The 26,436-nt window shown below is 42.3% G+C and overlaps 1 protein-coding gene across 3 annotated transcripts in view; it reads right to left on the bottom strand.

Annotated features, from left to right (window-relative positions):
- The window catches only part of PLS3 (plastin 3), a 165,988-nt gene that overhangs the window by 97,034 nt on the left and 42,518 nt on the right, over positions 1 to 26,436 (bottom strand). For 2 of the 3 annotated variants that reach the window (XM_073599132.1, XM_073599135.1), the window contains exon 2: positions 646 to 697. The exons of the other annotated variant lie outside the window; for it this stretch is intronic. The gene's annotated coding sequence lies outside the window, so the exon portion shown is untranslated. The remainder of the gene's footprint in view (positions 1 to 645; positions 698 to 26,436) is intronic. 3 annotated transcript variants of the gene reach the window in all.

Below are 26,436 nucleotides of genomic sequence, written 5' to 3'. Positions count from 1 at the left end.
GACTACATGTCCCATGAGGCATTGATCCTCACACATTCACAAGCTCTGAGGCACTTACTGACATGTATGTGTACTGAGCCATATGTGTGCTGCACTGTATTTCTTGATATGTAAACAAATGGTGCATTCTGTATGCAGGCCAACGAATCGGCTGGCCGATTAAGCGATTATGAAAAAAGTTGACAACTATTATTATACTATCGATTAGTTGTCAATTGTTTCGGCCCCATTCTGTACACAGACAATGTACAGAACACCACCTGCACTAAGATACAACTTTTTTGAGCAGCCTCTGCAACAAAAATGTAATTTTTTGAAAAATACTTCCAAAAAGGGAAAAAAAAAAAAAAAAAAAAAAAAAAAATCACATAAAGAGATGAACACCCTGATAATTTCCTCAGAGCTCTGCAGGTGCAGCAGCTGATTGTTACAAAAGCACTGCCATACAGAGTCACTTTCAGCACAAACAGCTTCAGAACAACAAAAGGTAGAAATTTTCAACAAAATGTTAAAATCCTTGCAATGTACAGAGATCACCCAGAAGAATTTTTTTTTCTCAACAAAAGTGGAGTAATTACTCTTTAGTAAGATTACATTAAACATTGTAGCAACTATAAGATGTTCAATAAACTGATATAAACTTACCTAAGTGCAACTGAATTCGTATAAAGATATCCTAGTTGGTTTAACTTTCAGCCTGAAAAAACAAAAACAAAACAAAAAAAAAACAAACAAACAGTATGAAAATGAGGTAATGGTTTAAAAAAAAAAAAAAAAAAAAAAAAAAAAGGTAGGATACACAGTAGCAACAACATTTACCAACCAAATAAAGCAATTATATATCACAACATGGAATATTTACAGTATGTCAAAGCAAAACATATGTCTTTATAATCACCCTTCTGATTGCTCACCTTCTGGTCAGTAATAGCATTAGGGCTCATGTACACAGGACTTTAAAAAAAACCCAGAGCTGCAGCCAGAAAAAAAGCAACTATAAGAATGTGCTTTTTAGCTGTGTTTTTGACTAGCGTTTATGCTCTATTTTGGAGTTAGCGTTTTAGGGCTTTTTTTTTTTTTTTTTTTTTTACAGTAAAAACACTCCCTATAATGTAAAAACCCCAAAAGCAGTTAAAAGCTTGTTAAAGCGTTTTGCGTTTTTACAGCTCAATAGCCTCCGCTGCTGGACGCACAGGCTGTTTTTTTCTACTACCCATAAATGCCTCTGAAAGTTTATGTGTGCATAGACACATAGGCTAACAAGAAGGGACATTGAGAGGCAGAAAAAAAAAAAAAAGTCACGCCCCTAACAGCAGCTGTAAAGACATCCTTTGTGCATGAGCCCTTACAAATGAATGGAAAAGTCCATCCAAATCTGATGTTCCATCTTTTGGTAAATGGGAACTTGAAGCAATGTATTGCTGGCCCCTTGCTGGGACTCTGGTGGGGAGATTGCTGGCGGGAGGAGCACAGATTTGAGAAAAACTGACAGGGAGATCTTGCCACTGGGATGCCCAAGATTTAAAAAAATAAATTAAAAAAGCCCAGACTGTAAATGTAACTGAACTACTACTTTTAGTGAAATGCCCTTCTGATGATGGATTTCAATTTATGTTCTCAGTCTGGGGACCTAAAATTCTACATTTAAACTTCCGCTGTGTACCCTTGGAATGATCATAGGAACAGCTACCAACCAAGTATCATTTAAAGTTTCAGGCGATGCTCAGGAGAACCCACAATCACAGACTTCATACAGGGTAAAAGTGCACAATATTAATCAGTAAGAGCAGAGAAAGGTTAGTTGCTCCATTTATATGCATTGAAGTGATTATTATTCAGTTAAATTAACTGTGCATGAAATGAGGAGTCACTTAGGTTGGATGTTTAAAGTGAACTTCAGATACAAGTAGTATTTTAATTTAGGAGGCGCACCAATGGCTAAAACCACCCTCCACATCTTAGTATTGTTGAAGGCTCCATTCACAGGGGTTCAGGTTTCACTCCTACCACAAAGCCATAATAAAAGGGCCATAGCGTTGAAGCCAGATCTCCTCGGCATTTAAATGTCAGCCTGGGGAAGCAAAAATTCTGGTACACAAATCTCAGTGGACTGGCATAGAAAAAGTTACCATGCAAAATTGGAAGCCAATACCAGCCAATACTTTGTCCTGGATAGTGTGGGAATTTTTTTTTTTTTTTTTTTTTACGTTTTGTTAGCTGTTTATATTGGTGATCCTATTGGGGAAATTTCCTCTCACTACCTGCATGGCATCTTAGAAAGAAGTGAAAACATGATTTGTGGGTGTAACACAAAAGCAAGAAATGTTCATTTTTCAGTGCTGCTCAATTCTATGGGGTGAAATACACTCAATTCCTCTGATGACATAGGATGAGTTGAGTTTCCCTAGCAGTGACAGAGGGTGATAAAAACCTGACAAAGGATCGAACACTTTCTCACTTTGAGAGCTCTAAAAAGTTTGGACTGAAGTACCATCAACTAACTAGCTCCACTATAAACTTTCAAAGATGTTATAGGAAATTCAAGCAAATAAGAATGTATTTCTTTGAATGTAAAAATGATATCCAGATATCAGCTGTGGCAGAAATAAAATGTTATGAAGATACATCCACCATAAATATGAACACGGTTGGTCATAGAGAGGTGATGAGATATACAGTATACTTGTGCTCTGTAGGACAGGGGGGACCCACTGCTGTTTTTTTTTTTGCTCTGCTTTTCCAATGGACTGAAATGGTCCATAGGCAATTATGCTGGACTTAAACCTATGCTCTGGCAAAAGAAAACGTTAGTGTTAGCCATCTTCTCTCACAGCAGATACTCCTTTAAATCTCTCCCGCATCTCTCCGCTCAGTGCCAGGAGCCATCTGTACTTCCAGGAACAAAGAAGCATGTGAGCCGGGCCATTTAGGTTTTATGAATAGAGCTCAGCAGGAAAAGCGATAAGTTCTCAAATGGAAGCTCCAGGGTGAATTCTTGCCGATCTCCAAACACTCTATGCAGCTCCTCTAGGAGACTGAAGGATTTCTAGGATAGCAAAGGGCACAACCATAGTGTAGTGAGGCACATTTATTAATAAAAACAGCAAATTGGCAAAACATATGACCAGTAAAGTTTCACATAAATTCAAAGTCAGGCTTGAGTGGTGTAGATATCGGCACAGTAGTGAGCCATATTTCAGTCCAGAATAAAAGTCAGTTGGGCATCTCTAGAAGGCTAACAGAACACCAGAGGGCAGCAGACTAAGTGTAGCATATAAAAAGGCATGGTAAACAAATACAGAAAGCAACTCACAGATACGTGGACAAAAATCAGAGTGTATCAAAGAGTCCAGAACTGCAGCTCAATAGTGTCTGCATCAGGTATGTCCTGTCCCAAAAATTCCCAGTTAGGCAGCGATTTTGTTTGTAAAATCCAGATGCTAAAGGAATCAAGAACCTGCTTCCACCAGCATCTGAACTCTGATAGGCACTGATTCTTCCACATATCTGCGGGGTGGTCTATTGTTTTAGTGTTTTATTGCCTTTATATGCTACACGTAGTCTGGTGCCCTCTAGTGTTCTCTTATCCTTAAAAGGTATATCCAGATGACAGCCCTGAAAACTTTAGCTTAGACTGGAACCTATTACTACTGTGCTGAGATATACACAACCTAAGTCTGTTGGATTACAAGGAAACTTTTACTAGCTATATGCAAGTTGGCAATTTGCTGTTTTTATTAGCAAATATACCTTACTACACTCAGATCGCGCCCTCTGCTATTTTTATTTATAGCCCAGTGTAAGCTATGATTCTGGCATTTTATAGCTTGCACATGGCTTTAACTCCCAGTGGATGAATGGAGCAGTAAGGAAGAATATGGATAGGAAGCATGTGCCTCTGCATTAAAGTCGACTATGGCTGAAACAACTACTTGATTATGAAAACAGTTGTCAACTACTTTGATAATCGATTCGATGGTCAACCGATTTGTTTTAGAAATTAGAATTCATTACTTGTTTACATATCAGGAAATATAGTGCAGCACACATGCAGCTCAGTACACCATGCATACATGCTATTAAGTGCCTGAGAACTTGGGAATGTGTGAGGTGCAATGCCTCATGGGACATGTAGTCCTGGGCAGAAAATGAATGGTTCTAAAAGGCAGAAGTTTTTTTTTACTCTGCTATAGTGGCATTCTATACTATACTTTGCAGGTTGCTATTGGGACACTGAAGACAGGAGAAGCCAGAAGTTTGTGCTTCCTGTGACAAGACAGGGCCATCTTAACTGCTGTCTTCCGAGTCCTTAGTGCAATATACTTCCACCCTTTCAGCTGCAATCTTGTGCATGGACATGGGGTGTACGAGAAGATATCTTGGCGCAGTGCCCCGGGGAGCTGATATGACAGACACAGTGTTCTAACAGCATACTTCTTAATGGGAGAAGCGTGTACAAAGAATAATACAGATTACATGCCAACGGAGCAAGTAAGGTGACATTTACATACAGCATCAAGCAGTGCTTTTAATGATGATTTAGATGTGCAAAAGTTATGGGGGAGGGTTTACAACCACTTTAAAGACTCTGGGCAGGGAAGATCAGCATCTGAACCCAGAAAAGGTGGAGGCGGATAGATGAGGTAATATAAAGCATTACAATTACATTTAGGCTGGGTTCACACCTATGCAAATTGGATGCAGCTTACACTGCATCCAAGTCGCATGAAATTTTAGTTCATTTGAATGACGCTGGTTCACATATGTGCGTTGCATTGGCACTCCGCATTGCCCCAAAAAAGTGTGCGTTTTCTGGGCATTCCGGTGCTAATTGCAAGCACGTTATCTTCTATGGGAACGCATCTGATTCGCATTTCGTTGTGAACAGGATAAAATCCTGATGTAAACCTGACCTGATCAAAAACTGATGTGAAACGTTGAACTACTTTGTCGATTATCTGTGAAAAACAGAGCCTCAATTCGCACCGCACATGTGCAAACCCAGCCTTAAAGTCAGCTTTTACCAGCATTGTGCATTATATTTAAAATAATATCCATGAAAGAAAAAACAAAAACAAAAAAAACAAACACATTTACACACTAAAAATAAATAAAAAAAAATATATATATATATATATATATATATATATATATATATATATATATATATATATATATATATATATATATATATATATATATATATATATATATATATATATATATATATATATAGAGAGAGAGAGAGAGAGAGATATCTATCTATCTATCTATCTATATATACACACACACACACACACACTTATATTTTTTTAGATTTTACACACACATACACACATTCAGGTAGAAGTGGCATGAACTCACCACCTGATGGCGCAGGGTCAACCCAGAGTCAAAGGTGACACCCAGGTCCTTGACATGAGTGGCCGGAACTTGAAAAGGTTTGAAAGATTCCAGCCAGAACAGACACAGGTTGGAATACACCCGGTTACTGAAAAATTATGCATTCAGTTTTGGTGCCATTTAACTTTAGATAATTGGCACCGATCCAGGATTGGATTTCCTCCAGGCAGGAGGCCAGCATGACCGGGTCCTTCCTTTTCTTGGATAATTTGAAGTAGATATGGGTGTCGTCAGAGTAGACATGGAACAGGAGATTGTGATGGCGAATGATGTACAGCAGCAGCCTCATATGGATATTAAAAAGGATCAGAGATAAAGCCGATCCTTGTGTGACACCGCAAGACAAGGGACTATCAGAGGAATAAAATGGTCCCAACTTTACCCTCTGTACCCTGTCTCACAGGAACGAGGCTACCCATGCCAGAGCTATACCATCCATTCCCGCCACCCTCTTCAACCTATCCACAAGTATAGAATGGTCGATGGTATCAAAAGCTGCTGACAGATCCAGAAGTATCAAGGCCGAAGCTTAATTCTCATCCAAGGCTCAGAGTAGGTCATACTGGTCTTTTACCAGGGCAGTTTCCAAGCCTCTCCCAGTACGAAATCCTGACTGGAAGTCAAAAATTTTTATTAGACTCCAGGTGAGGTTGAAGTTGCCATACCGCAGCTCACTCCAAGATTTTTGCCAAAACCGGCAGGGTTGAGATAGGGTGATTATTGCTCAACACTGTGTGCTCCACATTAGCTTTCTTTAGCAGGGGTATAACCACCGCCTGCTTCAGAATGCATGGAATGACACCAGTAGCAAAAGACATGTTGACAATGTCTGCAATAAAAGGCGCCAGAGTATCTGAGGAGTCCTTCACAAACTGTGCAATGCAGGGATCAAGTGATGAGGACGAGGCTCAGAGATTTGAGGATGATTTTAATATCTTTTGGAGTCGCCGAATAAAATACAGAGAAACGGGTCCCTGCATATGGTGGTCATCTTTCTTCCACCTCCACTAATGAAATGTTTTTTCTGACGATTTCTATTTTCTCTTTAAAATAACAGGATAAAATTTTAGATAATGTAACAGTTTTTCTCTTCAGGTTCACCATACGTGGGATTAGCCAATCGCCTGGCCACCTGAAGAGCTCTGCCGATGCGTTAAAAAAAAAAAAAAAAAAAAAAAAAAAAATTGGCATTTCTGATGCCTTCCTTGTAATTTTTAAATTAACCATATAAATTAATTTTGATGATTCATTTGGGGATTTTCTCCATGCTCTTTCAGCAGCCCTACATTGCCATTTTAATTCTCTTGTCTCCTGAGAGAACCAGAGCTGTTCTGTTTTAGTGACTCCACGTAGATAATACAGAGTTAGCACGCCAGCAAGTCCATACTTCTTGAGCTTAGCAGTGCAGTATGCAATGACTATATGCAATGTAGAGCACCTTTACAGCAACCAAATCCTGCAGTGACCACAATTACCCAAACACTGGCTAATCTGGGCTATGGATCTCAGCACAATCATTGCACTTTGCACGGACTTATTAAATAGGCCTGTAAATAGCAAACTTTTTAAAAGTAAGGATAAGCTAAGGAAAACCACGGACACAAAGATATACCAAAGTAGTATTGTCTACCTGCCAAACAATATTAACCAAACAAGGAAAGCTCAGTGACTATTTCAGCATTTAGACTACTTGTGGTAGATCCCAAAGCCAGATCACATTTTAGGCTCCATTCCACACTGCAACTGTCAAGAGCCCAGCAGACTGCAAAGAGATTGGGGTGTTTCTGAAGCCTAGGTTTGGAAGAGAACAAGCTATAAAATATGTTAAGTAAATACCAGGACTCTCCTTATTCCTCCAAACATGTCTATTCAAGCTTAGACCTACACAGTCCACATTCCTTCATTCAAGTGTTTTAAAAACACCCTAGTCATAGCCAAGAGCTTGCTGCAAGGTTGTGCTACAGATAAATAACTACATGGAGAATGTTAATGACAAGGCTGGGTTTATACAAAAACCACTGCCTACAGACTTTATATAGAAGTCGAGTATAAACTCTCCCCTAGCCAAACAATCGTTCTACAAAACATGCAAGTTTGATACATACAGGTTGAATGAGGGGGGATGAGGGGCTCAGTCTTCAAAGTATAGATTTTTCACCTTGGATTGTTTAGACTGGGGGCATCTGTGAGGTGCATGGATGTATATACGTACATTTTTTTTTTACCAAGCATCTGGGTGGTATTACATAGACAGACAGTCTCACAAAAGTGTGTACACCCCTCAAATTTTTGTAAATATTTTATTTTATTTTTTTCACGTGAAAACACTGAAGAAATGACACTTTGCTACAATGTAAAGTAGTGAGTGTACAGCTTGTATAACAGTGTAAATTTGCTGTCCCCTCAAAATAACTCACACAGCCTTTAATGTCTAAACTGCTGGCAACAAAAGTGAGTACACCCCTAAGTGAAAATGTCCAAATTGGTCCCAATTAGCCATTTTCCCTCCCCAGTGTCATGTGACATGTTAGTGTTACAAGGTCTCAGGTGTGAATGGGGAGCAAGTGTGTTAAATTTGGTGTCATCAATCTCAGTCTCTCATACTGGTCACTAGAAGTTCAACATGCCTCCTCATGGCAAAGAACACTGAGGATCTGAAAAAAATTGTTGCTCTACATAAAAATGGCATAGGCTAGAAGATTGCCAAGACCCTGAAACTGAGCTACAGGATGGTGGCCAATACCATATAGCGGTTTAACAGGACAGGTTCCATTCAAAACAGGCCTTGCCATGGTCGACCAAATTAGTGGAGTGCACGTGCTCAGCGTCATATCCAGAGGTTGTCTTTGGAAAATAGACGTACGAGTGCTGCCAGCATTGCTGCAGAGGTTGAAGGGGTGGGGGGAAAGTCTGTCAGTGCTCAGACCACACGCCGCACACTGCATCAAATTGGTCTGCATGGCTGTTGTTCCAGAAGAAAGATCTAAAAGGTGATGTATAAGAAAGCTCGCAAACAGTTTGCTGAAGACAAGCAGACTAAGGACATGGATTACTGGAACCATGTCCTGTGGTCTGATGAGACCAAGATGAACTTATTTAGTTCAGATGGTGTCAAGTGTGTGTGGCGGCAACCAGATGAGGAGTACAAAGACAAGTGTGTCTTGCCTACAGTCAAGCATGGTGGTGGGAGTGTTATGGTCTGGGGCTGGATGAGTGCTCCTGGCACTGGGGAGCTACAGTTCATGAGGGAACCATGAATGCCAACATGTACTGTGAAATACTGAAGCCCCCTCCCTTCAGAGGACTGGGCTGCAGGGCAGTATTTTAACATAACCCCAAAAACACCTTCAAGACCACCAGTGCCTTGCTAAAGAAGCAGAGGGTAAAGGTGATGGACTGGCCAAGCATGTCTCCACACCTAAACCATATTGAGCATCCTCAAACGGAATGTGGAGGAGCGCAAGTTCTCTAACATCCACCAGCTCTGTGATGTCGTCATGGAGGAGTGGAAGAGGACTCCAGTGGCAACCTGTGAAGCTCTGGTGAACTCCATGCCCAAGAGGGTTTAAGGCAGTGCTGGAAAATAATGGTGGCCACACTAAATATTGACACTTTGGGCCCAATTTGGACATTTTCACTTAGGGGTGTACTCACTTTTGTTAACGGTTTAGACATTAATGGCTGTGTGTTGAGTTATTTTGAGGGGACAGCAAATTTACACTGTTATACAAGTTGTACACTCACTACTTTACATTGTAGCAAAGTGTCATTTCTTCAGTGTTGTCATATGAAAAGATTTAATAAAATATTTACAAAAATTAGAGTTACGTACCGGTAACGTCTTTTCCAGTAGTCTTTCAGGACAGCCACCATGAGAGATAGTCTCCTCCTCTTCCTCTTAGGAAACACTGCGCCAGCCCATAAATTCTCACTTCCCCCTGCCAGACCTCAGTATATTCCGAGATTACCTCCGGTCAGCTGGGGAGACACAAGAACACATTAATAACATACTATTCCATATCATTATCATGCTGCGTTCTGGTCTTTTGTAAGACCCCCCCCAAAAATTTCGGGTGGGTAACTAGGGCTGTCCTGAAAGACTACTGGAAAAGACGTTACCGGTACGTAACTCTAATTTTCCCCTTTCGTCTTTCAGGACAGCCACCATGAGAGGATAAACGAGCACTTACCAGTTTAGGGTGGGACTACCGCTTGCAATACCTTTCGCCCAAAGGCTTGCTCACTAGCCGACACCAGGTCCACTCTGTAGTGCTTTACAAAAGTGGAGTAGCTGGACCATGTTGCAGCCCTGCATATTTGCTCTGGCGTTGCTCCAGCCCTTTCTGCCTGCGAAGCTGCCATAGCTCTAGTAGAGTGTGCTCTTATACCCATTGGGATTTCTTTCCCTGCCAATGTATAGGCCTGGCCAATGGCTACTCTGAGCCATCTGGCAATAGTGCGTCGAGACGCTTTGCATCCTTTTCTGGCCCCAGAAAACAAAACAAATAAAGAGTCTGACTTTCTAAACATCTTGGTCAGCTCTAGGTATCTAAGGATACATCTCCTTACATCCAAAGAATGAAATTTTAATTCCCTTTCCCCCGAGGGGTTGGGACAAAATGAGGGTAAAACTACCTCCTGACTTCTGTGGAAACCAGAAGCAACCTTAGGTAAAAATGCTGGATCGGTCTTAAAGACGATCCGATCTGGAAAAATAACGCAAAAAGGAGATCTAACAGATAAGGCCTCAATCTCGCTGACTCTCCTGGCAGTTGTCACTGCTACCAAAAAAACTGTTTTTAGCGTAAGATCCTTTAGTAGACATTCCTCTAAAGGTTCAAAGGGGATTCCCGTCAGGCCCTGCAAAACTAACGATAGGTCCCACTTGGGAAAGGGAGGACCTTGAACCGGTCTTTGTCTAGACAGAGCCTTAAAGAATCTGACCACCCAGGGGTTGGTGGCCAGATGTTTCTCTAAATAAGTACTAAGTGCTGACACCTGACCTTTAAGGGTACTTATGGATAAACCCTTGTCTGCCCCGCACTGAAGGAATTCCAACACAGCTGTGGGAGTATGTACCGCAAGGGAGCCTTCTGCACACCATTTATTGAAACGTACCCAGATTTTTTTATATATCTGGCGTGTTTCCTTCTTCCTGCTATTGAGGAGGGTGGAGATTAATTTCTCAGAAAAACCCCTAGCTCTCAGCATACCCTCCTCAGTAGCCAGGCCGCTAACTGCCATTGGTGAACCTGTGGACAGAGGACTGGGCCCTGTGAGAGGAGATCCTCTCGAGGTGGCAGGAATAAGGGAGGTTCGACCGCTAGCTGCTTGAGTACTGAGAACCAAGCCCTCTTTGGCCAATGTGGTGCTACCAGAATCAGGGACGTGTTTTCCATCTGAAACTTCCTGAGAACTGCTGGTAATAACGCTGGGGGCGGGAAGGCATAGCAGATTCTGAAATGCCAGTCCTGGATCAATGCGTCGACCCCTCGTGCTCCCTCCCCTCTGTTTAGGGAGAAAAAACAAGGGGTTTTCGCGCTGTTTCTTGACGCGAACAGATCTACCTCTGGAGGACCCCACTTCTCTGAGATGAGATTGAAAACCTCCTGGTTGAGGATCCAGTCGCCCTCTCTCAGCCTGGTTCGGCTGAGAAAGTCTGCTATCACATTCTTTTCTCCTCTCAGGTAGACTGCTGAGAGTGAGAGAGTGTGAGTCTCGGCCCAGCTCAGAATGTCTGATGCCAATGCCAGCAGTACTCCGCTCTTTGTGCCTCCCTGCTTGTTCACATAAGCTACGGCGGACGAGTTGTCCGACTGCACCTGTACATGGTGGCCCTGTAGCTCCTTTTTGAAGAACCTGAGTGCTAGCCCGATTGCCTTCAGCTCCTTCCAATTGGACGACCTTCTGAGTTCGTTTCCCTCCCAGGTGTCCTGTGCTACAAGGGAACCCAGGTGCGCCCCCCAACCTCTGCCGCTTGCGTCTGTGGTTACCACCTGAGAGACTGGGATGAACCACAGACGACCCTGCGACAAGTTTGAGACCCTCCTCCACCACCAGAGGGATCTCTTTACTTGGGATGGGACCTGAACCAAGGCATCCAGACTTCTCTGGCTGTGATCCCACACCCTTAGGACAAAGGACTGTAAGGGACGAAAGTGCAGACCTGCCCATTGCACTGCTGGGAGGGTCGCGGTCAACAGACCCAGGGCCGACATCAGAACTCTTATAGAGACCCGACTGCTGCACTGGAGACCAGCCACTGCCCTGTCCAGCTTTAGTATCTTTTCTCTTGGAAGAAACACTCTCAGAAGTGTTGAGTCCAACTGGTAGCCCAAGTAGGTAATGCGCTGGGAGGGAATCAAACTGGATTTCTCCAAGTTCATTAGCCACCCTAGACCTGTAAGAACTCTTCTTGTAAGCTCTAGATCCCTGACTAACTGCAGTGGACACGCTGCAAACAGGAGCAGGTCGTCCAGGTATGCTATCACTGATATTCCCTGGAGCCGAAGAAAGGCCATCACCTCCGCCAAGACCTTGGTGAAGATGCGGGGCGAGGAGGATAGCCCGAAAGGCAGCGCCTGAAACTGTAGATGTACCGATGTTCCACCTAGATCTACCGCTAGCCGGAGAAACCTCTGTGAGGCTTCTGCTATGGGAACGTGTAGATACGCGTCCTTTAGGTCCAGGGATACCATAAAGCAGTACTTGTTCAGGGGCTTTAGATTCAGAATCAGTCTGAATTTCCCTGTGGGTTTCTTCACTACAAAGATGTGTGAATAAAACCCCTCTCCCTCCTCGGCTTTTGGAACTTTTAGAACCACATTCTGATCTACCAGATATCTTAATGCTTCCAACAGAGCCTCGGCTTTTGCCGTACACCTGGGTAGGTGCGTGACCAAAAATCTCCGAGGAGGAAGATTCGTGAAATCGATATGGTACCACTTTAGAGGCGCTATCGCCCGGCCAGGTTTTTAGCCAGAGGGCTCTCCTGGCCGAATTGGCCAGAGCCGCTGATCTGGCCGTCATACGTACTGACTCTGCCGAGGCATCAGCTATGTAGGCGATACCCCGCAGAATCGTAGGGAAGGAAGACAGAATGGTTTCTTTTGCCGTTCCAGCCTCAATATGCTCTTGAATCTTAGAGAGCCAGTGCTCCAGATTGCGAGCCACTACTGTGACAGCCAACTCAGGTTTCAAGTTACCAATTGTTGAATCCCACGTCTTTTTAAGGAGAGAGTCTATTCTCTTATCCATGACATCCACCAGGGCCCCCATGTCCTCAAAAGCCAGGTCAGTGTGTCTGGAAACCTGGGAGAAAGCAGCATCTAACTTGGGATTTTTATTCCAGACAGATGTAGGATCATCCGAAAACGGAAATCTCCTCTTTAAGGATCTAGAAAAAAAGGATTTCCTTTCGGGATCCTGCCACTCCTTTTTGATAGTTTCAACCAGTACTTCATGAACTGGAAAAACCTTTCTCTTTTGTTCCCCCAAGCCTCTGTACATCTGGTCATGAAGGGTCAGGGGTTTCCTGTCCTCCTGAATACCGAGGGTTGTATAAATAGCCCCTAAGAGGTCCTCTACCTCCTCTAGGGATAATTTATATCTGGAGGATCTCCTGGACTCCCCGTCCTGGTCCTCCCCCTCTGAACCATCCTGGGAATCGGAGGAGGAACTATCTGGCTGTCTTAGTTCCACTCCGGAAGGCCCTGGAGCTTCCTCTGCCCTAACTGAAGTTGCAGGTTGGGCAGGAGCAGAGACCTGCGCCTGAGGCGGGGTTGTATCCTGGGGAGCTGGACTAATGGGAGGTTGAAACCTTTCAAATAAGGCTTTAAATGAAGAAAAGGTGGACGAGAGCTCTTTAACTGAGGCTGCAAGTCCTGACTCCTGTTCAGAGTCCCTCTCCTTAACAAGGGAGTCTATGCACTCCCTACACAAGACCTTTGTCCATGCCTCCCCTAATGTGTCCCTGCAAGAGGCACACCTCCTCTTAGAGCTATGGGTAGACTTAGATTTTTCTGTAGCTTTCTGAAATACAAGAAAGGAAAAACAAACATTTGTCACTTTTTTTTTTTTTTTTTTAAAAAACAAGGATACAACCCTGGGAGTGCACTAGACCCTCCTTCATCTATGGGGATCTGAGCCTCCCTCCCCTGACCACCCAGGGTATCTGCCCCCCCATGACAGGAACCATACATGGAGGGACAATCCTAGGTAAAGAGTACTTTTCCCCAAGGCACTCTTACCTTAGGAAGGCTGGAGGTAGTGTCCGTTGGTTGAGCATCCGCTTCCGACATGACTTGCAGGTGGTTGCTACTACCGAGTCCAACGCTGCCTGTGCGCGTCCCAGACTCGTCTCCAGCCTGTGCCTGGCTTCCCTATCAGCCCTGCGACCCGGAACCCGCAGTTCAAAGGCAAGCCCCCGCCCTTCCGCCGGAAATGACGTCGCCCGTCGTCCGGCCCGCCTAGTTCCAAAAAGAGAGCGGCCTGTAAAGTATACAGGAAGGGCGGACGCCAGCCTGCTGCAGCCCTGTGACCGCGATAGGGAACCCCCACAGCCTGAAGCTGCGCTCAGCAAGGAAGTGGTGGCCACTGAATCGAGGGGTAAGTTCCCCCCCATGCCCATAAGAAGCCCCTGCTCCCATTAACAGGCTCAAAAAAAAAAACAAATAACAGCCACAGTCCCCTGACTGAAAAGCCTGGTTCCTTGCACAGTGTCTCCCCACCGGAGGAAACACTAATACTGAGGTCTGGCAGGGGGAAGTGAGAATTTATGGGCTGGCGCAGTGTTTCCTAAGAGGAAGAGGAGGAGACTATCTCTCATGGTGGCTGTCCTGAAAGACGAAAGGGGAAAATGTGAGGGGTGTACTCACTTTTGTGAGAATATATATTTATTTATATTGTGTACTGGTAGCTGTCTGCTCCCTAACAACCAGTAAATATCACAGTTAAGGAGCAGTTCGATAGAAATACATACAGTACTCGGCCACTGAATCACTTTCACCCTGTTCTTCAGAAATGCAACAGTGGTCTTAGATGTGCATTTTGGATCATGGTCATGTTGGAAAAGTACACGATGACCAAGGGCATGGAGTTATAGAAGCAACTCCTCTTTCAATATAGAGCAGTACATCTGTGAATTCATGATGCCATCAATGAAATGCAGCTCCCCGACACCAGCAGCACTCATGCAGCCCCACAGGACACTGCCACTGTAGGCACCATGCATTTTTCTTTGTACTCCTCACCTTTGCGATGCCATACAGTTTTGAAGCCATCAGTTCCACAAACATTTATCTTGGACTCGTCACTCATGAGTCCCAGTGGTCTTACTCAGCATGTGCCCTGGCAAATTCTAGGCATGCTTTTATGTGCACAGGCTTTAGGAAAGGCTTCCTTCATGGACGACACCCATGCATTCCATTCCTCTGCAGTGTACGCCGTAGTGCATCATGGGAAACAACCACCCCAGTTTGACTTTCTACTTTTTAGCTAACTGCAGCAAACTTCATTGGTGATTTTCTTCAACCCTTCTCATCAGAAGATGCTCCTGTCAAGGTGATATCCTCAGTGGACGGCCTGGACATCCGAGATGGTTGCAGTTCCATCTTTGTTCCATTTTTGTATCACTTTTACAGTATTCTGTAGGATAAGTAAAGCTTTGCTGATCTTCTTGTAGCATTCTCCTTTGTGTAAAGAAATTTTCTCTCTCAAGCCTTGTGAAATTTCTCTTCCATGTGGTGCCATTGCTGACAGCATGTAATGGAAAGAGGTTTTCTTAAGTAACACCCTTTCATAATCGTCTGCTGGACACCTGTTTAATGAATAATTTGACTCATCTGTAGTTGAAATCTTGTTAATTAGGATTTTATTGTCTAAAATTTAGCTTTGCTCTTAAGACTTTCTTTGGGGTGTATTCATTTTTGCAAACATGGTCTTGAATGAATTTGTTAGGAAAAATACTTGTGTGCAAATTAACATACAGTATCTTGGTTGCAATCACTGGCCCGCATTTGTGGGAGTATTTTGTAGTAGTGTCTCATAGAAAATGCTGATTCTGAAAGTAAAGGTTTTCTGACAAACTGGTTGGGGTGTATTCATTTATGCACCTCAACATACATACACACACCCAACATGGACAATAAATGCATTCAGTAATTGAAAAGTCCAAAAAAGGTATGTTCAGCCCTAACGTACCAGTGAAAAAAATTCAGGGAAGAAACTAAATTCTGTGAATTCCACAGAATGTATGGAACGATGCGTCTCTCTATGCTTTAAAATATCCCCAAGACCTCTGGGCTTGTGGCCCTGCTTTGTAATCCCTTCAAGATCCTTAAACCAGCTAGGACCAATAATTTCCTCCCAGTGGAAGTGAAAAAAAGTTAAACTTAAATTTAATACCATAAATATCCAGTCACTTGGGACAGCACAGCATAAAATACATTAAATACATTGGCTTTGCCTCACAGAACCTATGACTTTATCACTTAAACCCAGTAAGAGGCACTGGCGTTTCACTAAGCTGCCGATCTGAAACCCATCTTAAAAGGGGCAATACAGTTTTAATGTATTTTATGCTGTAATGCACCAAATGACTGTGTACTGTCCCAAATGATTGGATAGTTATGGTTTTAAATTTAAAAAGTTTTTAAGTAAACAGTAAGCACACCCACATAAGCACAATGTTTGTTTTTTTCGTCATATGCTTTTTTTCGTCATACATAAGGATGCACAATCTTTGCAGCAATATAAATTCTAAAGGAGTAACCTTTGGCTCGAGAGAACATTCACCTATTTATTTGAAGGCTACTGGAATGTTAGAATTCTGAAGCATTTATAGCTTGGGTGCAGGCAGTGTAGTATTATTATAGATGATGTAGATTAGTATTCTGTTACATTTTAAGTAGTAATGACCTTTTCTACATTTGTAACTGTAGCAGAAATCACAGCAAGCTTTCAAAGCATGGGGTGGTCTTCCACTGTTGGTCCAAAGATCCTATAGTAACAAATGCTAGGCATGAAGGAGCATTTTAGAAAGCAAACCAAAATCAATTCGTTTTTTTTTTTCTTGGCAGATTTTAAACCTGAACTTTAGATAAACTGATCTCACACATTGTAATAATACAGGTTACTTGTGTAGCCTGCTAAAGAAGTTGTACTTATGTTCAGCCTTCCTGCCTTCAAATTGGTTAGTGAAGGGACCCATCACTGAGATCGGCTGTAAACCATCTAAATGGTAGCCAGAGACCACATGAATTGGTCACTACTTGTACAAAAGAGCTCCCTCTTCCTCAAGAAATCAGAAATAACAAATGAACTTGAACATGCCTACTGTAAATAACAAGGGGTTGTCTGATGTGGATTAAATATCTACAGGCTTAATGTAAAGCCATTATTGACTTTGCCTATTCCAAGCTTGCACTTTCCTGCATGACCCCATTACCCAAGCTCACCACTAAAGTCCCAATAAAAGCCCAATACCTCTGGGTATGGCCAATCACCAAGCCACAGTGATGTCACGTGAGTGCGGGGGAGCATTAATAGCAAGTTTAGGCTTTCTGGGAAACAGGAATTTTGCAAAGTTCTGACAGCAAAACAGTGAAGGCAGGTAAAGGATGCTCATTGCTCCCTCTAAGTGAACCTGTTACATTGTCTTCCACTGGTAAAAGTAAAAGGTGACTTTATGATCAAGAGTGTGAAAAATGACTGATAATAATTTATGATGTGCAATATAAGGATGCACAATCTTTGCAGCAATATAAAATTCCAAAGGAGTAACCTTTGGCTCGAGAGAACATTCACCTGATATTTATTTGAAGGCTACTGGAATGTTAGAATTCTGGAGCATTTATAGCTTGGGTGCAGGCAGTGTAGTATTATTATAGATGATGATGTAGATTAGTATTCTGTTACTTTTTAAAAAGTATTGACCTTTTCTACATTTGTAACTGTAGCAGAAATCACAGCAAGCTTTCAAAGCATGGGGCGTCTTACTGGTTGATTGTACAACAAACTCTCAATCTATGGAAGCAAGCCAAACAGACTGCATTTGATGCATGTCATGTAACCAATGATATACCATCAGCAAAGCACTTCAGGGCTTTGTGTAGTAATGAACTCATTGATTAAATAAAAGTTTCATCAACAAACCCTACAATTCCTGTTTAGCTCTAACGATGTTAAGGCAATGTTCACGTTTAATCCTATATCCCATAATCCCCGTCCTGCATTTTTTCTTATTCTTTATAACATTCCAGTCAGTGGAAGTTTTCTGATGTGCTGCAGTCCACCATGTTGCATTGTTTGAAGTATTCAATCTGTCCAAGTCCAGACGGGCATTGCTACAGGACAAAGCACTTTCAGTAGAAACCGAGCAAAAAGAAGTGCAGACACCTGGCTTACAGGCCAGCAACGATAAGCAGAGCCCCCACTGGATAGTTGGGTGGTTTGGAGGATCACCACGTTAGAATGTGGAGGTCTATATCCATAATTAGATTGGGGGGGCTTCCTAAATGCACAGACTGTTATGGTCAATAAGCATGATACTTGAAGGCACCGCATGGTATAATGACTTCGAACTACCAAAAAATTATTTTACAGGAATTTACTCTTGGACTAAGTCTATTAAGGTTTTGGGACCATGTTAAGGAGGTCTTTCCCAAACCGTGAGAGGACCCACACTGCTTTCAAGCAAGCCTGCCAAAGAGTACTATATTCACCAACCAAGTTGAAAGTTTCACCTACTTCTGTTCGGAATCTGTTGGGAAGCCATTCGACCTGAAAAAGCAGCATCTGCAGAGTAGGATTTGTAGGTTCTCATGAGTCTTTAAACAATGTTTAAAAACAGGAAACTGGAGCGATCGGCGCTCCACAGCTCAAAACCGTAAGGGCGGGACTATACGGCAAACAGAAAAAGAAACTGCGCTAGGGTGAATGAAAAGCAACTAAACACAAACAATCCCAAAGCGTACCAATGGAATGACATGTGAAAGATTGCTAAAAGCAGCAATTCTCCTGCACAACATAAATACAGTAATCAAATAGAAAAACATAGAATCGCGCTAAACATGTGAAAATATTGCACAAAGTAAGTGCACACTCACACACTAACCCAATATTTAAAAAAAATTTGATCATATGTCCAACCATGTATAATATGGACAGAAATCTTGAATGTCAAAATTACCATGACAAATAAAAATTGGCCAAAAGTAATTGTTCAATCAACAATTAGCTAAATAAAAACATATGATATAATGTGTCCAAAAAAACCTAGAACAGTATCACCCGTGAACTTTAAAAATTAAAAAAAGTGATTATAATGTCCATCCATAAAGTGTGGAATCTTCGGTGTTATATGAAGAACTTGTGCACAGTCCACCACCATTAAGTAGAGGGTTTCTGCTTACCGGAAGCCGTTATCCCCCACTGCAGAGGTTCAAGGGAAGCCTGTATTAAGGGATGCCCTCTAGGGCATATCAAATGCAGCCAATAACCTTGATTCATTAGTGGTGATAGTGTGATCTCCAGAGACACCCAAGGGAACGCATTACACCTCAAATCTCCTCGTTTCATTCCCAGCTCATAGGTGGATATGCATGGCATGTAAAGATATAAGTGCTCCAATAGTGTAAAACCTTCAAAATTTATTGAGATAACAGTATCACACTTACATTTGTAAAGCAGAAAAAACACCTATATGCCTAGTGCGCCGGCCGGTACACTCAGACAAGCCTGTCCTTCTGGAATCATCAACAACGACACAAGGTGACGCAAGCGCATCGCTCTACCCTACGCGTTTCAAAATAGAGCGAAATAGAGCTAAGTCGTCCAGAATGACATCTAGATTCCTACCTTTTGTTGTTCTGAAAAAAAACCCACGTGGTAAGTGAATCTAATGGGAGTGGTTTCATGATCAACCAGCTGCTGCACCTGCAGGGCTTTAATGAGGAAAGCTGCTGGGGCTGCATCCCTTTAGGCTCGATTCACACCTATGCATGTTGCTTTTGAGCGTTTTTGGAGGTTTTTTTTTCATGCTTGCCACGTTTTTGAGCCGCGTTTTTGCGTTTTTTTTTTTTTTTTCATTTTTTTTTACAGTCTTAAAAAAAAATTACAAAAAAAAAAAAAACGGCAAAAACGCACCAAAAACGCACCAAAAACGCATCAAAAACGCATCAAAAACGGTGCACTTGCGTTTTTGATGCTTGTCCATTGAAAACCATTACATGCAAAACGCTGCTTTTTGCATGAAAAAAAGTCCCCGACCCTTTCCAAAAACGCAGAGATACAAAAAAGCATTGATGTGAACATGTTCCATAGGAACCCATGTTAAAAAATTCCCGTGCATTTCTGCAAAATGCAAAATGCATCAAAAAACGCGCTAGTGTGAATGGGGCCTCAGACGCGATTTCCTATTCGGAGTATCTCACCAAAAAAATTACACCTTTGTTGCAGGGGCTGCCTGAAATCTGACTTGTATCTTAGTGCAGACTTCTGGGAAAATCAATGAGCCAATCACACAAGCTGGAAACTGTTTCTGGGGGGCGTTCTGTACACAATGTGTACAAAACACCTCCAGGTAGCCATATTGCATTTTACAGAAAATGACAGCACTGGAGATTGAAAAGGAAAGGTCATTTTTAATAAGATTCAATTACAATATGACTTGTCTAGCAGTTTTATACGCTATATTATTTCTTTATTTGCCATTCCCCCCCCCCCACAAAAGTGGAGTTACTCTTTAATACTACCTCAATTAAGCCTGGTGATTTGTCCAAAATGCCTACGGGCACCTAAAGCTGGCTGAGTAGAAGCTCTAAGTCCCAGAAGCCCCTAGAACTTTGAGGTCTTATTACTTGCAGCACCAGAACCCAAGTACATCATGCCTGGACTGAGAGTGCTCTCCCAATGTGAGGATAAGAACAAACTTGCAGATAAAATGAAGTTTCTCCAGAATATGTCGATTTACCAATTTTAAAAAGCCACACAACTGAACAATCATTTGCACTCAAAATTCATGAACTTGTAACAGCATACCAAGTCGCCCCCCCCATTATGCTGAATCTTGGTTTGCTATGATAGCACTTGGTGGGGGGGGGGGGGGTGCCAGGAGTGTCAGCGGGGAACCCTAGAAGAGGGGGGTCATGACTGCGCTCTGCAAAACCATTGCACAGAGCAGGTAAGAATGCTATGTTTGTTATTTAAAAAAATTAAAATGTCCTTTAGGACAAGTGGTGACTTTTTTACACATAACATAAAAATGGACTTGTCTGATATTGCTTAAAGTCTGGATATTTCTGTTAAAGTTGTTGCTAGCCAAGGAAGTAAAATTTAGGATTTAGAGGGTTAGTATCCCTATACTTTAAAGCTCTTTAGGGTTAGAGATCATGCTGGACTGTCTCACTCAGTTGAGGGTCTGACTTGGTGATGGTTGGGGCGGGTAGGGAGAGAGTTCTCTCCTGATGATTCCGGCCCAACTGAACAGAAGGGTGGCGATGATCTCTTCTGGGGAGCTTGGGCTGCTACCTCTTAAAGGTCATTACCACATATATTTCTAAGGGTAGGTGAAAGGCGCTCCCGATATCCAACGAGAAGCAGAGTGAAGGTGAATTTATAGTCGTTTTATTGAAAGAAACAAATGGTCAAGCCTGGCTCGACCATTTGTTGTTTCTTTCAATAAAAGGACTATAAAATTCACCTTCACTCTGCTTCTCATCCTATACTTTACAGTGTCCTCAGTACATTGTGCATTTTGTTTTGTAAAAGAATGCTTACTTTTTAGGCCGATTCCATTGCCCTGCCCCCTCTGTCCTGCAGATGGCAGGATGTACCAAGCATTGGATGCACAGCCCTGGACCCTACCCACACATGTGCAGTCTGCTCTCTGGCAGCTTAGCATTTTGTGAGAATAAAATAGTAGGCTGCACATGCATGGATAAAGGAACAAAGCATGCTAGTTTGAGTAGTCCAAGCACAGGTTTGCTTTCAGGGCCTATTCACATCCACACTGTAGTAACAAACATTCCCCATTTAGTGCGCTGTAATTTTTAAGTCAACCATTCAATTGGCTTTAATCAGACAATGTAGAACAATACACAGAAAAATACGGAAAGAGTAATCCGTGTTACATGCCAAAACCATTTAAGGACTACCCATATATAGTATGGTTAGGAGAAACTGGCATCAAGAGACTGAATGGTGTCACACCCAGGCAGGGAGCTACAGTATCAGTGTTGTGAGGCTTGTGATAAGACTTTCCTAAACTGCATCACACAGAGGAAGAGGACATTAAAAATAGATCACGAAACAAAGGCAGTCCCCGTCAGCACTATGAACCAGACAATATGCCCATTAAACTTTAAGTGTATTAACAGACACGCAGGAGAAAAACCACTACACCACTTTAGGCCTGCATTCGTCATTTATCTCAAGACCAGTAAAATGCTTGCAGAGGACCAGCCATTACACTTCTCAATAAAGGGTACCTAGATAAACGAGAAATAAAAAAAAAAAAAATTAAAAAAAAAGGAAAGGGGTCCATAGTCCAGCTAATATCTCAGTAAATGGGTCCAGTTTAGCAACTACAGAAACCAGTGATATTACACAAAAAAATCTAGTGTACATAACATGTATATATGTCATGCGATCATCGCCCTCCAACTGGTCTCTTTTTTATAATAAAGCCTCATTTGGCTGCACTTCTGTAGATCACAGGAGTGCAGCTCGTTCTGCACTCCTGTGACCAGTTTTCAGCAGACAGGGAGCTGGAGCCTGCTGTCAGCTGTCACAGAGCCGGTCCAGGTTTAGGAAAGATCATGACCATATGGGCAGGATTCGTCCACATGCCTGGAACAGCACCCAGCTGAGAGGCTGAGGCAGCAGCTCCCACCCCCTCCACAGCCCAGAGCTCCAATGAGAGACAGTCACCAGCTCTCAGCTCACGGAGCTGTAGGAACTGAGCGATCAGCGGTGTTTGACCGCTTGGTTCTCAGTGCTAGCACTGGATCGATGTTGCATCCAGCTAGGCAAGTACGAGAAGAAAAAAAAAAAAAAAAACACAACACACACACACAATCCCATACTTCTCTTTTTAGCTGAACTCTAAAAAACAAACATACACAGATGAAAATCCAATAGAAGTACCATTTTACCTGCTTTATTTATGTGCATCAAACTCTGGTTTTTAACTACTTCACCCCCAAAACATTTAGCTGCTCAATGACCAGGTCATTTTTTGTGATATGGCACTGCGTCGTTTTAATTGACAATTGCGCGGTCGTGCGACACTGTACTCAAACAAAATTTACGTTCCCCCCCCAACAGAGCTTTCTTTTGATGGTATTTGATCACCTCTGCGGTTTTTATTTTTTGTGCTATAAAACAAACAAAAAAAAACTATTTTGTACTTTTTGCTATAATAAATATTCCCTTTTGGGTTTTTTTTTCAAAAAAGCTAATTTTTTCCCCAGTTTAGGCCAATATGTATGCTACATATTTTTGGTAAAAAAAAAAAAAAAAAATTAGCAATAAGCGTATAACGATTGGTTTGCGCAAAAGTCATAGCGTCTACAAAATAGGGGATAGAGTTATGGCATTTTTATTATTTTTTTTTTTTTTTTTTTTTACTAGTAATGGTGGTGAGCTGTGATTATTTTATCGGGACTGCGACATTATGGTGGACAGATCGGACACTTGACACATTCTTGGGACCATTGATAATTATACAGCGATCAGTGCTAACAAAATGCACCAATTACTGTGTAAATGTCACTGGCTAAATGTCACACTAAGGGGCGATCAAGGGGTTAACTGTGTCCCCTAGTGTGTGTTCTAACTGTAGGGGGATGGGAGTGACTGGAGATGACAGATCGCTGTTCCTAGCTAGTAAGAACTCACAATCTGCCTCTCCTCACAGAACAGGGAGGTGTGTGTTTGTGTGCAGCGCCTGCTATGCCTCTTAAAAAGGAGCCGATGTACAGCTATGAGCTCGCAGGACCGTGCCGACCTGCTGCCGCAAAATGACGGCAGCTGGTCGGCAAGCAGTTAAAGGTTAAAAGGTTCCCCTTTAAAAAAAATAAATGCACTTTTTTTGCAGGAAAAAAAAAAAAAAAAAAAATGTGCGTCATTTTATTCTTTTGAAGCCTGTAAAGCATTGCATCAGCAGATCACTGGTACCATTCAGGCCTCCATCAAATCTGTCAGTACATCTGTGTACCCATACAGGTAAGCAGATACAAGAAGAAAGAAGAAACTTTCACGGTGTTCCAGAGCGCCGTGGTGGTTCATGGAGAACTATAAGCTGACAACCGCAAAAGGATGTTGGGGATTGTAGTTCATACACACACATACACGTGTGTGAATGAATGACGCAGCCATGTGCGCGGTTTTTAAAAAGTGACAGCTAGTACAAGAAACTTCTTCCCATACTGCTGCCACAGGGAGGCAGCGGCTGCAGCATTGGGAACATATTCTATATGTTTTTAGGGTGGAATATGTAACATGTTCCCAAAGGTGAACTTATCCTTTTAGCAGGCCTGCAAGAAAGTATAGTTCTGCCTGACAGTGAGACCTGATTTTTCACTGCTGCAGTTACACAATTACAAGTCTTGTTTCTTCCCAGTTGGTGACTGGACATGTGAAAGGAATAGAAAGTCCCTCATTAGCACATGAATACTGCAGCCAGTTTGTGGCTGGTGCTCCACTGGCGGTCGGTTCGTCAGTCAAAAAACCCACGCGCCCCCGTCTCGGTAAACCAAAAACACCACCCCCCTCCCTCTATTGCCTATCCGCCCAACAGCCCCGCATCTACCCCATCTAGGTCGCGAGCAGCTTTGGCTTCCCCGAGTCTCCTCCTCCTCAGCCGCCAATACGGTCGCTTCTCCTCTTGGCCAAGACCCGCTTCCTGATCGGCCAGCAGGAGAAGCAGAAAGATAACAGCGAACATTATTCGCTACCGTCACACAACTGGGTGGATGCAGTGCTCTGCCCGAGCCCACTTTTTTTTTTTTTTTTTAAGCCAACCCCAATTGAAAGCCACGTGTCTAGCATGTAGATTAGGAGCCAGGCATGTGGATTTAGGGGGACGGCGCCCCTAATGGAGCTGCCGCCACTGACTGCAGCACAACTGTTTGGCTCCTTGTTACTGCTTCCACCTCTTTGTCTCTGCTCTGAATTGATAGAGCCAGGTCAAAGACAGATACACTGCCTGCACCTGGGGCCTAAGGCTGCAAATATATTTTATAAGAAGGTACTTGTCAAGCAATTGTGACAGCCACTGAGAAACCAACAGCCTATCCCACCGCCACACATACAGACTAGCAGGCTTAAAAAATTGTGTTGATTAAATTTTGCCTGCAAGAGTGTTTCAGTTGTCAGGAGAACATGGTCACGAGAAGCTCTTGTGCATCCTGATTAAAGAGTTTGCCAAGAGATACCTTATCAGCGTGCCCAAAAATACATGAACACATCTGTAGTAAAACCACTGGATAGCCATAGTTTGTGTACTTTCCCTGTTTTGAAGCACTGCAAATATATGCAGAAATCCTGATGAAGACCGAGTTGAAATGTGTTGAGGTTTTTCAAATTGCCATCTGAAGACCTCTTTATTGTTGGAACATATATATGATGCAGATAACAATTGGTGTATTTGGTTGTTGTCCATTTGTGTATGATAAACAATTTTAACTTGGAATAAAGTCAATTTTTAGAATTTCCTAATGGTTATTTGTACCCTAAAAAAAAGTCCCACTCCGTTTTTTATAAAAATATAAATACAGTCTAATAGGGATGAGGTACCATTTGTGATTTTTGTTGGGATCTAGCATCAAAGTTAATAATTTGACTCGGGACAAGCATGAAGCCTGAGTCTTCTGAGTGAAGCCAGAATTCCTGATCACCTTGTTCCTGAACAAACTTTTTCCTGGTCAGCGGATCAAGTTACTGGAGTAATTAAAACCACAAGAACCGCCAAAGAACTAGAATATTCACAATGAGGTCAGAAGTGGCCACCAGGCAACTAGCATTTCAGCCACAGAAAGGTCCACAATAATAGACTCCATAGCTCTCTCACTATTGTGCCATGAGTAACCTGTACAAACATGAATCATATTGCTTGAAAGTGAAAGGGGTCAGAGTCCTCTAGGTGTTAACATTCTATTAGCAATTATTATACCTACGCCTACCTTCCCCACCCAACCATATACATCAACAGCAGATGTAGTATTTAATATTGATCAGCAACCTCCATCCTCAAAGTATAGTGTTTTTTTTTTTTTTTTTTTTACAGTCACACAGCATACCATTTATAAAACTGAACTTCAGAAGAAAAATAAATAAATATATATATATATATATATATATATATATATATATATATATATATATATATATATATATATATATATATATATATATATATATACACACATATACACACACATACACACATACATACACACACATATACATACACACACATACATATATACCCCCCCCCACCCACCCCCCCAATCTCCAAATGTTTGCTTTTAACATTCAATTTTATAATGAATGGACTTTCCTAAAAGAAGAAATCCACCACCAATCATTCTAAAACATTTTCCATCCTGTTCCTTCAAAAATCTTCCGGTCACTGTGGTTGAAAACAAATGACAATTTGACGCCACCGACAACTGTAAAATCTAATGAACGTTCTTAAAATGAACATTTTCTAATGGAATGCAAGTGTACGACCGGCTTTAGGAAGTCAGGGGCATCACTTGTAAGCCAACTGGAATTTACTGTACAGCAATGATTAGAGGTCGACCGATATGGGTTTTTCTCTGGCCAATGCCAATATTTAGAAATCAGGGGCAGCTGATGCCCGATATAGGATGCCGATTTTTTTCGTCCGATTTTTCTTTTTTTCCCGCCTTCATCTCAAACTCACCCACTCCACTCCCCCCCTCCTGTCACTCAACCACACACCTAATGTCCTCAGTACAGACGGCACTGGCAAGTGGCACTGGTTGGCAATGGCAGGTGGCAATGAGC

This window comes from Aquarana catesbeiana, linkage group LG09 (assembly GCF_042186555.1).
Source record: "Aquarana catesbeiana isolate 2022-GZ linkage group LG09, ASM4218655v1, whole genome shotgun sequence".
NCBI classification, from domain to species: Eukaryota; Metazoa; Chordata; class Amphibia; order Anura; family Ranidae; genus Aquarana; species Aquarana catesbeiana.
The sequence above is the reverse complement of the archived record's forward strand: the minus strand, read 5'-3'. Positions and strand labels throughout refer to the sequence as shown.